This window comes from Notothenia rossii (genome assembly GCF_949606895.1).
Source record: "Notothenia rossii genome assembly, chromosome: 5".
Taxonomy (NCBI): Eukaryota; Metazoa; Chordata; class Actinopteri; order Perciformes; family Nototheniidae; genus Notothenia; species Notothenia rossii.
This window is the reverse complement of record NC_136903.1, coordinates 68121998-68130096: the sequence shown is the minus strand read 5'-3', so window position 1 is coordinate 68130096 and position 8099 is coordinate 68121998. Positions and strand designations below refer to the sequence as shown.

Here is an 8099-nt window from a genome sequence, read left to right as displayed (position 1 = left end):
AAAGAGAGTTTAAAAAATCTCTACGCTTTCAAACATGGATCCTAAAGTCTGATGCTTTCTGCTCCATCGTGGGAACTTGTAAAGCTACGTGTGAACGTATCTGTCTCACCTCTGGGCCTGTGCGCAGGAAATGGAAGAGTTGAAAGTGTGTTTTTGTGCGTATGTTCAGGGTGCCGGTGGAGGGTTTCAAAAGGCAAAAAAGTTGTGGAATTCTCTCAGGAGATAATCCATCATATGAGAGTAGGAGACTGGCTGAGGTTTGGGCTTTATTTGAATTCAAGAGGGAGTTATAAATTACAAAAAGTGAGAGTAAGTGTCAATCATCAGAGCTGCCACTTTAACACCAGCTGTGTTTTTGAGACATTTGTAGTATAGTTTGTGTTACCAGGGGCTCTAGTTTTTCAAGGGTGGTTGCACTTTTCTTGTAATAAGTGGCTTTATGTAATTATCTGTTATTGATTAAAGTGACAACCTGTTGACTCACATACTGTACCGTGTAATACATAGACTAGAAATGTACGCTATTTTCACACAGGTTGACACAGCCACTGTTGTGTTTGTACGCATGGGAAAATATACAGAAGAGTCAGATGAATACCTGCCCTGAGGATGTTCTAGTTCACGTTTCCGCTGAAACATTCTTTTTAAAGTTTATGTTGTGTGTTGCAGTTCTTGGGCTTGGTGAGAAAGGTGTTCGTAGACCAAACACTTTCTCACGGTTCAACAGTTCACCCAGGGGCTGGAGCAGAAGATGAATCTCACTGTCTTCTCGTACCTTCAGGGTAAATAAACAGAAAAATATAAATGAGATTAAATTACAACTAATGGGATCACAATAGTCATCATTGGGTGCTATATAATAAATTGATGCAGTTAAAATGGTCATGTTCCAGCCTGCTGTTCTTTAGCTGAAGAATAATTGGCATGATGGAAACAAAAAAAAGAAAAACCTTAGATGAAGATATATTTAAAGCATTATCTATTAAAGCATTTCAGAGAAGCGTGGCATAAAGTATGACCATTTTTTAAAACCAAACGTAGCAATATCCAATATCTTGTTTACCCGGCCAACTGCCCACACCTCAAAGCTATTCAATCCCTTCACAGTATCACACAAAAGATGAAAAACGACAAACGACATTACCTCCCGGAGTGAAAGATGGAATTTCTTGAAGGACTGTTTAAATGATTACATTGTGTTATGAAGATAATGGTGTTGTATCTGCCAGTTGTGGGTTAAAAGTTTTAGTTAAGAGTCCTACATTGTTACATCCATGTTTCATTGTCTAATTATAACAACCATCAGAGACTCTAAGAAGTCCAGCATCCACTAATGAATAATATGTATAAAGCTGGAAACCTTCCACACTTCATAATGTTATTCCTCTCGCTGTACAAACGTGAGTCATTTTATACAGTGGATCAGACCACTGGAGCTCCTGCAGGGTGAGGTTTCATCCCGCTGTGGAACCAACTCTGTCTGAGGCTTATACAGCCCGAAACATCTGTTGTAATTTCTGTCAAATTGAACTTTTATTACCTGGTCATTAAAGCCGCGGCAATGGCAAAACCAGATGGGTTCTTGCTGACCTTACAACTGCTTCTTTTTTATGGTGTTGGTGAAAATTGAACCAAAGGAAGCCGTGCGCTTTATAAAATTAAGGCAATCATTCCCACATTCCTGAGACATGGGGGGCACTGAGGAGGGCACAGAGAGGTGCAGAGCAGCTATAAAGGGGGAGTATGTGAGTAAAACCTATATGACATATATGCATTCATACATTACAAGCATTTCTTCATGGATAGAATCCTGTCTAGAGTGTGAGAAGATTTCATTTAACCAAGTTTGAATGTTGAAGTTATGTAAAAGAACATCTGTAATTATCTTCAAAATACAGCAACAAGAATAGAGATGCATCAGTGATGTTTCTCACATGACCAATTTGAATAAATGTAGGAGTCATATTGTCAGAAAATGTAGTTGTTATTCAGTGAATAGGTATCGATACCATTCGTGCGCCCACACTGCAAGGTAGTGAAGGTTAAATCACTTTTGATGATCCAAAAAGTCAAATTATTCTATTTATTTATGGACTTTTTCATCCAATGGAGGTCTGTAATATATTACATTTGGAAAACAACCCCTCCCTACACATGCGTGTGTTCCTGATGGGCCTCCTCGCTGTACGGTCGGAGGCCAGGGTCAGTTAAATAACACGCATAGCACATAAGCAGGCTGGGTGAGAGCTGTCTCTCTGGGAGGGAGGGCTGCTCCATCACTGGTCCCAGTGGGGAGGAATGGAGGGATGCTGGGTGTGTTTATTAGAGACAGAGGGAGGGAAGAATGCTTTCTTAGAAGAGCGGCCTCCTGTACTCTCAAGGTAACGTCTCTACTTGTATTTGAGAACTACAAACTTCTGCTTTTAAGAAATGTAGGTTTTATTGAAAAGAAATAAACATCAGAACTGTTTGTCTGATGGAACAGCTTCACAACGCACACGCGTCTTTCCAACATCGGTATTGGGGGAGGCGGTTCTCTTTCTAAACCAACAACTGACGTTCACACCCACTAAACACATGATTAGCCAGGCATGCAGGCATGATAAAGTAAGTAAGGTTTAAATAAACTCTTCTCACCTTTTCCCATCCGTTGGCCAACTATTTCTGCCACTTTGAATGCCTTCCAATAGAAAAAAATAATTAACATACATTTAGTTTTCCCTCTAATTAAACAAAATGGTGCCTCACCCCTCAGGCTTGTCACCCACCTTGGAGTGTGGTGGGTTAACACTTTGGCCTTCAGACGTGGTCAGACAACAAAACAGTACTACTGTGTTTCTTTCTAGCAGAACTCAATCCCTAGTGCCACAACTGCACTTGCCTGCCAGTATGTCAAAAACACATTTCCCAGAATGACTTTCAAGATCCCCTCAAAACAAGGATTTAAACGTGTGGCCATTCACGTGGCCATTAGCCAAAGAGTAGCCAAGTTGGCAACACTGAAAGCCTGTCCATTCCTCTCCAAGACCAGTCCCCAAAGTTATCATTATGAACGTAAACGTAACCTGATAATGAATAAACATGGTTACTGTTACTGTTGCGTGCAGGTAGACAGGCAGGTCAACCCAGAGCATTTGATATATTGATTGTTATCAGCATGTAATGAGTATTCCAACAAATAGACCAAAAACATTTTTTCTAAATTGCATTACTTTCCCTATCTTTAAGACCAAGTTAGCAGATGTTGAGGAATTGTATGGAGAGAAGGAGACTACAGTATGACGCTGCAGGTTTATTTGTTTTAGGTTTTCTGCAGAGAGAGTAATATGATTTTAAACCTGGAAGTGATGCTATGGAGCTTTTGCAGTGTGGCAAGCTATGGTTTATGCTTTTGGGGGGATGAATAGGGAGCATCTAAACGCAGATGTGGTGGTTATAAGGCCCTTGCTTCCTTGCACATAAGCCGTGCAAAGTATAATATTACATTCACTCGCTCCTTGTGTTTATATTCTCTCTCCTTCCGCTTTCCAAGACTCTCAGTATTCCTCAATTTGAGAATAATAATGCTTATGTCACATTCACATCAACGTTCCACACAACAAAACGTTAAACTTAAAACCTGGAACCGCTTCGCCGAGTTACACTCCATGACAGATTTTTCTCAATAATCAAAGCTGACACTTCCTCCCTGACATAAATACGTACCCCAGCAAACTCAGGGGCAACATTTATCCTGTAGTCTGACGGGAGGAACACTGATGACACATAGTGACAGTAACAGTGTGTCAGCGGATACCGCTAGCTGGCAAAGGGACAGACACACTGAGCCCATCAGAGGAAGAGGGAGACAATGGCAGCTTTTATTTCTCCACCGCACATTCCTGTGGAAGAAAGGAGTTGGGCGTCCCGCCTGCTGTTTGAACCTGAGGCAGACTAGTTCATCGTGTCTGGGTCACGGTACTTCCCAGACTCGTTGTCATTTGGTACCTCGGTGCTGTATTATAAGAAGTGTTTTTCCATAATGTGTTATATTTGTTTGTACATTGTTCCTTAAATAATCATGCGACTACACTTCTCATCAAATGGTTTCATTGGTAAAAGTAAAATGTTAGGTATTTGTTTTCGAAAGAGCGCTTGCAACACCTCCGGTGATCATAACTCATCATATCACTGGAACTGGGTTCATAAGGTCACAGCTGTTGATATTAAAAATACCCACAACAAAAACAAAAAAAAACGCATTTACTGATGGCAGCTTTGTGCATGTGTCATGTGCTTCTTGGTGATAATGACTGTGGAGCACCTGTGAGATTGCAAAAAACTATATATTTAAGTTAATCTATAATGATAATTGCAATTTGACTCCGACTTTACAGCACATGAACCAAAACACAGGGAAAAAATAAAATGTCGCTAAATATAGAAGATATAATATATAGAATAAGAAGATATTGAAATATACAAAAATGTAAGTTTGTCCAATGTTAAGCTTTAGAGAAGTTCATATTCAATATGTTTTTATAATAATACACTTTTTTTTATTGCACCTTGTTGTATTGTTTTTTTTGCCAATTCGACCCCGTTTGGGAACCTCAGACTACTTATTGGCGCCCCATTGTAACACCTCACTACTTCCTGCAATGGCCCTGAATATCATCGTCAAACATAAATTGCAGAATGCAGGTTTAAAATGATCAACATTACGTTTTTGTATTCCTACATACTCAAAGACCAACAACTTATTTTCATAACTTTCACTACACATAAGGCAGTTTCCCCAATGAAAGTTTCATCAATTGACCAGAATGAATTGCTTCAAGCCTTGCTGTTGAGTAAGTGCTGTAGTTTTCCTTATTGTTGTCCCTATTACTGTTACAACTAACATTGCATCATGTTTAGGGACTTTCTTTAAGTAATTTTGGAAGTAATTATTGATGATAGTTGGGTCAAGGCGATAAAACCAGTTGCCTCCATTTGTATTATATTTAAATATTTATTTTCTCGTTATCGCCTTCACAATTAGTACCCGTGATATCTATCTCACTGGAGTTAATAGATGTTTGACAGGTATTTGTATGCCTTGTTGTGATTTATATTATATCCAAGATGTGGTTAGTTCCTGCATCTATCTTTCTCATGCTGCCTTTATCTTTTCACCCAGAACACATGTTGTTATCCGGATTTTTTTTTTAAAGCCCTTTTTCACTCGAGGATGTTCTTTTCCTTAACTCTGAAAGGTCAGGGATGCTAACACTAGCCCAGATGCAAAGTAGCCAGAATCTCCCCCAGGTGCCCTCACATATCCATGACTGCGTGTGTAGAGATGGTGTCAGCAATGGCATCCTGTTGTCCCCCCGCTCAGGAGAACCTGTTTCCCCCTGAGTCATTGCTGCCGCTCTGAGACACTCTTCCTCATGTTACAAAATACACACGAAGACAATGGCATACAAGTTGGGCACACATAAAGCAGAACACTCACATATTCTCATTTTATTAAACAAACAGGCAGGCAGAGGATGAGACAACTGCATTGTGCCTCCTCCTTTTAAGGGGGATTTACTCTCAGGCAGACAAAACTCAAATATTGCTTTGCTTCAGTTCAGCAGGTGTTGTAAAGACGACACATCCACGTGACCTGTTTTGGTAACCTTGAAAGGTCTTTGACATTTCCCATGTACACAACCAGGAGCAGGTGATGTGCCCTAAACCATGGGTTAAAAATGAAAATATAAGAATTAATCTAAAAATGGCTTTATAATGCCATTTTTTTTTTTTTTATATGAGAAAGAAATTGTACAGTTTATATATAATGCTATAGCTTCCAGAACGGTTTGGGGGCTTTGAAAGACATATTGATTTATATTTAAATAAAGCATCACATGCAAATGTATAAGGAAGCTTGATAATGGAGTATTTTACAGTGTTGTAATATTTAAACCAGCTTACTTTTTTTTTTGCCATATTCAAGAGATATCTAATAGCCTACCTTTCTAAAATGGTTCAAAAAATAATCAGCAGTGAAAATTACGTTCAGTTTATTCTAGTCTAGGTTTTGAGTCATTTGAATTGCACATTCAGGGAAATATTTTACACTATTAGATTTATAAAATAAAAAATATATATTGACTTGTGAAGCCCTCTGAGACAAATAGGATTTTTGATTTTGGGCTATATAAATAAACTTGAATTGAATTACCAGCTTTTCAAATATGATGCATAAAAACGTCCTACCATCATATCTTTCAAATATGTCGCTACAACCTGCTACATCATTAAAACTGCGTATATACTTATGAATTACCTATAATACTCACCAATAATATAAAAGGTCTATTTTCCCAATCCTCAACAGGTTGGTTTGGTTGCATTTTGAGTACTTTGATCTTTAATACATAATCAGCTTTGATGAATTTGTGTTATTTTATGTATATTTACTTATTTGTTTACTTATAGTTTAAGTATGTGTAATACTTCTCCCAGCACTTAATGTATTTCTGCCTTTAAAAAAGGGTCTATAAAAAAGAGAGCAATGTAAAACATTTCTGCAAAAGGTGGCTGTAGTTGTTCAAGGTGAGAAATTGCACCTGCCACGTTAGTTTTATATCGTTTAAATAAACAGTGTGAAGTAGGATATTAAATTAGATAGGAATGTAAATAGTGGATCTTCCTCCACACATCCACACTTACACACAGTAAAAGATAACAAACACTCTTTATAAAGCAGTCAATAGCCTGCAGTTATTTAGCACAAACTAACAAATCCTCCTATCTGGAGTGCATACAGAGGGTCCGCTGCTTCAGAGAGGAGGACTCAATGGAGTGCGGGTCGTTGTGTAAACAAACGAAGACGAGCTCTTGACCAAACAAAGATTTAAAAGGGAGATTAAAGAGACGAAGAAGAAGCTGAGTTCTACTGAGGGAATAATTGAGAGGAGTGGTTGAGATAAGGGCACGCGCACTCACGTACACGCACGCAAACACACATACGATGGGGCTACGTGCAGCGCGCGCAGGTCTCGAGAGGAGGAGGAACCAGAAATCTTCTCCCATTTACTTAACATCACTTCCCATCGCCGGGAAAGCAAACACGCTCCTGAAGCTGCAGAGGAAGAGGAGTGAGATCGATGTGAGTGAGTGTCTGCAGAGAGCTGTCAGCTGTCAGCACCTGGAGACTCCTTTTCTGCTTCTTCTACCTCTTTTTCTTCCACTTTTTTTTTAAGCTGCTGCGTGTCCTCCCGAGCGCTCACGTTGTCCCTTATTTTGCCGGGACACTTGTAAAAAAGTCTGCGAGTGTCTCTTGGGCATGGAGAGGCATCTGCTCTGATTGATACTCGGATTTTTTCAACTTCACGATCTTCTCTCTGAATTATGGTAAGTGTGAAATACTTCGGTATATTTTATATAAATTCATCTTGTTCATGCCATCTAATGTACGCGATTTCGAGGGGTTTTATTGTGGAGAAATCATTTAATAAAATATCATTACGAGTTCATCCTTCTGTCGCTGCTCTTCAGCTCTGTTGGTGTTTATTTTAGTAGATCCTTTAAATAAACATTACATGTAATTAACATTTAAAACCAGGACAATTGCTTCTAATTGCTGTGTGTCTTTTTTTAATTAAATCTATGATTAAGACGGACGTACAATTATGGTACGTTTATAGAAAAATAAACCAAAATCAAAATATGTCAAATTTAATTGAATTACTCCCTTTGGCATTTCCAATACATTTTCAAATAAGACTTGTATAATAATGACATAATTTGAAATGGTGTGCTACATATATTACATTACAATACATACAAATACATTACAACATGTAAAAGATTTGAGACCACAACAACTACCAGACATGCATGGATTTAACAAATTGTAAATTAATCCTTGAATATTAAATGATCCTTATTTAGACACCAATTGCCTATTGGATACAAATTAAATAGATGGACAAACTATATTGTAATGCATTCAAATGTAGACCAATGTTAAAGTAAATGGGACATTTTAATTTTCAGAGTTGTGCTTGTAACTGAAGATATTGTAAATTATTTTCTTCTTCAGTATTAAAGTTATTTTATTCACCCCAGTTTATTGTAGT

General features: G+C 38.3%; 1 protein-coding gene across 1 annotated transcript in view; it reads left to right on the top strand.

Moving 5' to 3' along the window:
• The first annotated feature begins 7070 nt into the window (after nucleotides 1-7070).
• The window catches only part of eya2 (EYA transcriptional coactivator and phosphatase 2), a 28268-nt gene continuing 27239 nt past the window's right edge, over nucleotides 7071-8099 (top strand). Inside the window, exon 1 of the mRNA XM_079682089.1 lies at nucleotides 7071-7371. The gene's annotated coding sequence lies outside the window, so the exon portion shown is untranslated. The remainder of the gene's footprint in view (nucleotides 7372-8099) is intronic.